We start from the raw sequence: 8434 nt of genomic DNA, 5'->3' as shown, positions 1-8434 counted from the left end.
GGTGTCTGATTCATGAACGAACTGATTCTTTTCATTGAACCCGTTAAATCGGTTCGCAAATCGCACCAAAAGATTCATTCACGAATTGGAATGATCCGATTGCAGCTGTTCTCGAGTCGACAACTCACTGATTCAAATGATCCGTTTGGTGCGAGTCTCCAGTGAACTGAATTCACAAGTAAGAACCGGGAGATCTTGTGAGCGCGCGCGCGCGTCTGATGCTGTTAAAATTAAGTTACTAATATCGAATTTTAGTATTCATTATTGTAACTCATATCTAAATCATATTTAGGTCAAAGCTGTCAGTTGTTCGTGAACTAAATTTGCTGTAAAGGGTGATCTGTTTAAGCCCACTGAAATGCTTGAATGCAGACACGTTAACATCAGTCTCTGTTTTAGGTAAAACAACATTAAAATAACACTATATATATATATATATACACACACATTTATAAATTCAATATATAATTTCATTTCCATTTGGTTTGTTGAAGTATTAAAATAAATTAAATAAAACTAAAACTTAATAAAAGACCTATACAGACATAATAAATTCAGACATAATTTAACTAAAATTAAAATAAATAACAAATACAAATAATACAAATCAAACGACAGTAGTTTATCAGTAATCCTAAAAAATAACACTGCCAAACTTAAAAAACAACAACTTACTTACACATAGTAAGAAATGGTTATAAAAACTGAACAGAAGTGAAACAAGTAGTAGGAAAGAGGAGAAATAAAAAGCGATATGTTACACACATAGTAACTTAGGCTATGTATCTGGATCAACTAGCCGAGTAGACAAATGTTTTTTCATACTCATAACAATGCTGAAAATATGTCAATAATGTTAGCTGATGCTAACTGTCTAGCTAACGAGCTTGCTGGTGCTAAATTTAGGTAATTATTTAAGAATAAAGTGCAAATATTTTTATTCAACCACCTAGATAGATTACATCTGAGGGAGAAAGAAAGGATGTGATGTTCAGAACATGGTGTAATTATCAAAGTGGGAAGTGATGCCCTCTGGGGGCATTTGGCCAGGGGTGTTTTTACACAAGGTTTGAGAAGAAAAAAATCATTATGAAAATCTAATTATATTTTCCTTATTATATTCATTATTTCCTTATTGGTTATTTTGGGAAAATCCCAGGTATTTTGAGCATTAGGATTATAAAAAATATATATGCTAATATAAAAGTAAATTATAAAAGTAGCCTATATAAAACTGCAAAATAAACATTCATCTATCGGCACTTTTTACTTAAGCACATTAAAAATCAAGTACTTTTGTACTTTCACTCGAGCAAAATTGAAAACTGAGTACTTTTACTTTTACTGGAGTAATATTTTATTATATGGATCTGTACTTTTACTCAAGTACTTGATTTGTGTACTTCGTCCACCACTGGTTGTGTTCTCCACCCCCACGTGCTCCATGACCCAGTTCTCCCTCATGTTTGATTATGTTTATTGAATTCAGGTGTTCCTCATTGTGTCCCTCCTCTAGTCCTGTGTATTTAAAGTGTTTCCTGTTGTGAGTTCTCTGTCCGGTTTTGAATGTCATCTTCCTTGCTACGTGTGTGTTCCTGGTTTTCTTTGGATGTTAATTAAAGTCTCCTAGTTAGTCAAGCCCGCCGGCCGTTCCTCAGTCAAGCCCGCCGGCCGTTCCTCAGTCAAGCCCGCCGGCCGTTCCTCAGTCAAGCCCGCCGGCCGTTCCTCAGTCAAGCCCGCCGGCCGTTCCTCAGTCAAGCCCGCCGGCCGTTCCTCAGTCAAGCCCGCCGGCCGTTCCTCAGTCAAGCCCGCCGGCCGTTCCTCAGTCAAGCCCGCCGGCCGTTCCTCAGTCAAGCCCGCCGGCCGTTCCTCAGTCAAGCCCGCCGGCCGTTCCTCAGTCAAGCCCGCCGGCCGTTCCTCAGTCAAGCCCGCCGGCCGTTCCTCAGTCAAGCCCGCCGGCCGTTCCTCAGTCAAGCCCGCCGGCCGTTCCTCAGTCAAGCCCGCCGGCCGTTCCTCAGTCAAGCCCGCCGGCCGTTCCTCAGTCAAGCCCGCCGGCCGTTCCTCAGTCAAGCCCGCCGGCCGTTCCTCAGTCAAGCCCGCCGGCCGTTCCTCAGTCAAGCCCGCCGGCCGTTCCTCAGTCAAGCCCGCCGGCCGTTCCTCAGTCAAGCCCGCCGGCCGTTCCTCAGTCAAGCCCGCCGGCCGTTCCTCAGTCAAGCCCGCCGGCCGTTCCTCAGTCAAGCCCGCCGGCCGTTCCTCAGTCAAGCCCGCCGGCCGTTCCTCAGTCAAGCCCGCCGGCCGTTCCTCAGTCAAGCCCGCCGGCCGTTCCTCAGTCAAGCCCGCCGGCCGTTCCTCAGTCAAGCCCGCCGGCCGTTCCTCAGTCAAGCCCGCCGGCCGTTCCTCAGTCAAGCCCGCCGGCCGTTCCTCAGTCAAGCCCGCCGGCCGTTCCTCAGTCAAGCCCGCCGGCCGTTCCTCAGTCAAGCCCGCCGGCCGTTCCTCAGTCAAGCCCGCCGGCCGTTCCTCAGTCAAGCCCGCCGGCCGTTCCTCAGTCAAGCCCGCCGGCCGTTCCTCAGTCAAGCCCGCCGGCCGTTCCTCAGTCAAGCCCGCCGGCCGTTCCTCAGTCAAGCCCGCCGGCCGTTCCTCAGTCAAGCCCGCCGGCCGTTCCTCAGTCAAATCCGCCGGCTGTTCCCTGTTCAAGTCTGCCGTAGTGTTAATTTTGTCAGCTATTTTCATTTTAGTCCGGGGCTAAAATGTCCTTGTTAGTTTTTATCATATTTAGTCAACCTTATCCTATTTAGTTTGTCGACTAATAATCTAAGTATTTTAGTCTAGTTTTAGTCAATGAAAACTTGACATTTTAGCAATATTATTATTATTATTATTAATTAACCGTACAGCAGTATTAATTTTGGCAGCCATTTTTAATTTAGTCTTACTCAAATGTACATTTTTAGTTATCACATTTAGACAGACTTGTCCTGTTTTTGTTTATTCAATGAAATGTATGAGCATTTTAGTCAGGTTTTTTTAGTCAATGAAATATTAGTCACATTTTCGTCATTCTGTATATGGTTAAACTGATAAAATATTTTTCTCAAAATTATAAACGTAATGATTGTTAACATTTGAGAATTTTACTTTTGCATTTCAGGTATTGCACTTTCTCCAGTAAGCACAAATCAATAGAATGTGGACACATGCATGGTGTATTTTACCTCATCTAGTGTACGGATTTATTATAGGCTTTTTATTATATAAATCAACACCAAAGATTTATGCAATCTCTCTGTCTACATTATGAAAACGGCTAAAACAAATGAAAAATATTATAACAGTGAAATTCCTAGTGTCACATCCTCCCCAGTCTAGGGTCGGGGATTCCGGACAAAGAAAAAAATAGAGAACAAAAATTTAGCGACTATGCCCACCCCCTTCTGTCCCAGCTCACACACAAACATGACGAAGTGAAAGTATATTTAAAGGAAGAATTTAATTCACAAAGTAACATGTAACAGGAAGCGTGAATCTTCAGGAAGGGTTATGGCCAAAATAAACAAAAGAGAAGCTAACTAAGACATAATTAAACATTAACTTACCTAACAAAACAAAACCCAAACAAAACACATTAATCTCCCCTTACTCCCTAGCTGTCCAAAAACAGGAGAAAACAAAGGATCATAAAGTAAATGGCAACCTCCTCCCTACGGCTTCCAAAACAAACAAAGTACATTAAAGCAAACACAAGAACATAGAACTCTCACTCAAACGGCAGCAACCCAACAGCTACCGCAAAGAAAACAAATGCGATGAATGTCTGGGGCAGAATGGCAGCGACCAACACCACAGAGCTCTACGACGCACACACAGCGAGCTCTCAATGCCGAACGACCCACTTCAATGCCATCCTCCTCAGCTTTTAAGCGCGCTCCATCCTCCACATAACCACCTGCAGCTGCGTCCAATTAACACTGCGCAGAGGGAAAGGGAAAGAGAGAGAGAGAAGGGAAACTGCACAATACACAAACACATCACCACAGCAAAGATAAATAATAATAAATAATAAACAATTATGTCCAGAGGACGTAACACTAGTAATTCCACTAATTGCATAATTGCAATAGTCCATGGTGAGATGAAGGCATCAAACCAACTGTAAAATATTCAGAATATTATTCCCTATAATGCACAAGGCTTGTTTTCCAGATTATGCCTTTATTGTTTTTATATGCAGTACTGAATCCATATTTTTCATGTTTTATATACTGTACACACTTAAATTAATTAAACTCTGACACCGTTTCAGATAAACTTATCAAACCAACTGTAAAAATCTCTAAAAATTATTCCCTATAATGCACAATGATTGCTTTTTCAGATTATGCCTTTATTGTTTTTATATACAGTACTGAAGCCATATTTTTCATGTTTTAAATACTGTACCCACTTAAATTAATTAAACTCTGAGGCCATTTGAGATAAAGGTATCAAACCAACTGTAAAAATCTCTAAATATTATTCCCTGTAATGCACAATGATTGGTTTTTCAGATTATGCCTTTATTGTTTTTATATACAGTACTGAATCCATATTTTTCATGTTTTACATACTGTACCCACTTAAATTAATTAAACTCTGAGGCCGTTTGAGATAAAGGTATCAAACCAACTCTAGAATATTGAGAATATTATTCCCTCTGATGCACAAGGCTTGGTTTCTCAGATTATACCTTTATTATTTTTATATACAGTACCGAAAACATATTTTTGATATGTTTAATACACTGTACCCACTTAAATTAATTAAACTCTGACACAATTTCTGACACCGATAAAGGTCAAACTAACTGTAAAATATTCAGAATATTATTCCATATAATGCACAAGACTTGCTCAAAGTTCAAATGGTGGAAACAGACTACAGTTGGGCTTTAATGCAAGCTGTTGTTCTTGCCTTCAATAGACAAAGCATTGACACATACCTGGAGTGGACCTATGCCGTATACATGAAGACCAAGACATGGGCAGAGATAAAAGGAATTACTGTTTTGCATCTCTGTTCTGCCCACATCATCAAGGCTGTCAGTGTCAGCATTGGCAAGAAGACTGATGACAAAGGACTAAAAGAGTTCTGCACATTTGTGTTTGCCCGGCTTCAAAACATAGTAATGTGGAGGCAGCAAATTAAATCTTCAAGCACATTTGTGTTGTGCTCCTGGCCATCCATGAGAGCGCAACAGTCAGTAACAGCCGTTAATTTATTGATGGCCTGATTAGACACAAACAAGAAGCCATAGAAGACATTGCACATGAAGAATACATTGACAAGTGGGAGAATGAAGAAGAAAGAAGGACAGCCAATACAATTGTGGGCCGATCTCCATATTCAAATCTGTTCAAAAAAATCTTTGAGGAAGTGAAAAGCACAGTGGATTCTGAGGAAGATGGAGATGAAAATAACAGGAATGCTTACCACTGTCCAGAAGTCCCCATTGTCCTAATGGATAATTATATGGGAATCTACCCATTGTGGAGCGGTGCACTTCTAGGAGATTTGAGGAAACATGCATCGGACAAGGAGAACACCGGACACACATCAGATTCTGCCAAGACAAGGGATACCAATTGCCATGTAGAAACATGGTTCGGCATTGTGAAAAATTCAATTCTTCACAAAAAAAGAAAATTCAGACCGGCAGAATTCATTCAGAGAATGTATGCATCCCTAAATGGAAGATACAGGGTGCTTTCACACTTGGTTCGATTGCTTGGTCTGAACCCGAGTTCGATTGCTCCCCCCTCCCCCTGCCCCCGCTGGACTGTGTTCACATTATATTATTTGGGTCCGAACCGCGGTTCGTTTGCGTCATCAAGCCAGCAGCTGTTTACCCCGTTGCTTAGTAACGATGGCGCAGGAGAAGACGGCAAAATGCGTAGCAAGGCTCTCTTCAATTTTATATTTATGTTTTTGAACCATTGGTTTTCTTTCCAAAGCTTCAGCACATAACGGCATTTACGTCTGCCTTACGAATGTACTGCAAATGCTCTAGTACTCTGAAGGTGAACAGAAATGAGATATACAGCTCTCTGCTTGCAGCGCGTCAGTCACGCTCGTCAAGGAAGTGAGTGAAACACACACAAACACATATTTTTATCAAATAATACGTCATTAATAACGGTTCACTTCCGTGATTTGGTACGATTGCGTTCACATCAGCAGAACACAAGAAGACTGGTCATCTGTTCCTACTGAATCACTATGTGACAGACGTAATTCTGCACGGCACACGTCAGCAGATGGCTCGACAGGGTTTGTCAAATGTGAGTTCATTTCACATTGAAATTTTCTTAAACATGGCAGTACTTTTTAATTTAAATGGGTTATTACACTGCACAGTAAGTGTGCAATGAAATTTTTTTCTCAAAGTGTACAGTAGTGCAAGGTGCTTAATTAATGTATGTTTTTACAGGTGAACTTCGAATCTTATGATGGAGCAATTTCCTTTGTGAATATCAACAGTAATCACTGGCAATTTGTGGTGAGTATTGAACATAAGACTATGTACAGTATTAGATTTGAAATCTGTATGAATGAAAGCATGCATTCACTTACATCTTCATTGTTGATTAACCATTGTTCACACACACACACACACACACACACTCAATTTTAAATACTAAAACAATGTCACATTATCATATTTTGTTTTCCTTTTCTGGCCAGTATCTTCATACTTTGTCTGGAAAAATATTTGTCATGGATCCTATGAGAGATGACCTTGAAATTGACAAGCTGCCTGCCCAGAAATTCCAGTAACGCATCACATGTTACATTTCAAATGGTATTGAGTGATTATAGTTATGACCAGTATTTATGAATCTGTTTTTTTTTTTTTTTTAAGAGAATACTTCAAAATGAGACAAAACAGGCTTGGAAAAGAGGAATGGACAGGGATTAAATGGCAGACTGGCTCAATAGCCCACACATTCCAAAAGGATGGCAACAGTTGTGGGGTGTTTGAGATGGAGGTATTACCAATAAACAGAAAAATATTTTGCAAGGGAAAGGAAAGGAAAGGAAAGGAAAAAAAAACTTTGTGCTTAATTTTGAAGAAATTCCTTTGTTAGAAATTCTGTTTATGTGCTGTATGTACTGCATTTCTGAATTTTTTTATGTTTATTTCTTAAATCCTATAGATGGCAAACCAAACAGTTTTACAATTCCCAGAAATTCCCGATGCCTTTGACATAAATCCATCCAAAACTGCCATATCAGTTCCAATGCTGGAACTGCTAGCAGTAAGTTACCTAGCTGAGGGAGCATAGACCCAGCTCTCAACGAGAGGGGGGCTCGCACAGCATGATCGTTAGAAATCAGAGGGTAAGCGTATTGCAAGCTAGCCAAAAAACTCAGCGCATCAGAGAAGCGGAATGAAGGGCCTATGTTCACCTGATACTGCTGGTTCCAAGTGCTCTGGGAAAAAAAGAGAACTCAGCTCTCACGTGAGAGGAGAACTTTGAATTCAGAAAGAATAGCGCGCTCATAGGCAACCCTTTGGTAAAAGGGGAGCACTGCTAATATTACCACGAGAGCAGCCCACGGAGCGAACCCGGGCACTCGATAGGGAGTAGCATGCTCATAGTAACCCTCAATGGTGAGGGGAGCGATACTTCCAAGTGTGTCAAATTAGAGACACACTGGTTGAGTGGAGCCCAAGGTACCGGGGTCTAACCAACTCAGAGAAAGGGAACGAAGTTATAACGCGTAACCCTTACCGTACAGGATTTCAGAAAGTGCGCAAAGTCTAGCGTGCACACTTACCACTTATGTGGATTTTAGAAAGTGCGCAGCGTGCACACTTACCACTACTGTGGATTTTAGAAAGTGCGCAAAGTGTTCAACGTGCACACTTACCACTATGTGGATTTCAGAAAGTGCACAGAGCTTAGCGTGTGCACTTACCATAGCATGGCTTTAAATTTCCAGGCATCTGATCACAGATACCCGGAGGTACTGGGCCAAACGGGAGAGGCAAGCTCAAATACGACCCTCTAAGGCGAAGGGAGCACTGCCTGAGACAGCATACACAAGAAGGTTCTCGCAAATGCCACCTATACTTCCCGCTCGATGCCTCAGCAAGAGGAATTTTTTGCAGTGTCGTGGCGGGGGCCTGATGATCAAGAAGGCTCCCGCAGAAGCCTCTGACCTGGCCGCATGATCCAGGAAGCATGAAGCCGGAACAAGGGCTATCATACCGGCTGGACATAATGTCGACGAGTGAGGTAACACTGCAAGACGATGCACCTGGTTTCTGAATCCAGCAAAGGTGTGCTCACAGAGGACCTACCTTAGAAAGGACAGAAACACACAGGTCCCGGAAAAACACTGCAAAGAAATCTCACAGAAGGATTATACACACATAACCACCAGCACAATAAAT

The sequence above is a fragment of the Sinocyclocheilus rhinocerous genome, unplaced genomic scaffold (assembly GCF_001515625.1).
Source record: "Sinocyclocheilus rhinocerous isolate Xijiao unplaced genomic scaffold, SAMN03320098_v1.1 scaffold3694, whole genome shotgun sequence".
Classification (NCBI taxonomy): domain Eukaryota; kingdom Metazoa; phylum Chordata; class Actinopteri; order Cypriniformes; family Cyprinidae; genus Sinocyclocheilus; species Sinocyclocheilus rhinocerous.
The sequence above is the reverse complement of the archived record's forward strand: the minus strand, read 5'-3'. Positions refer to the sequence as shown.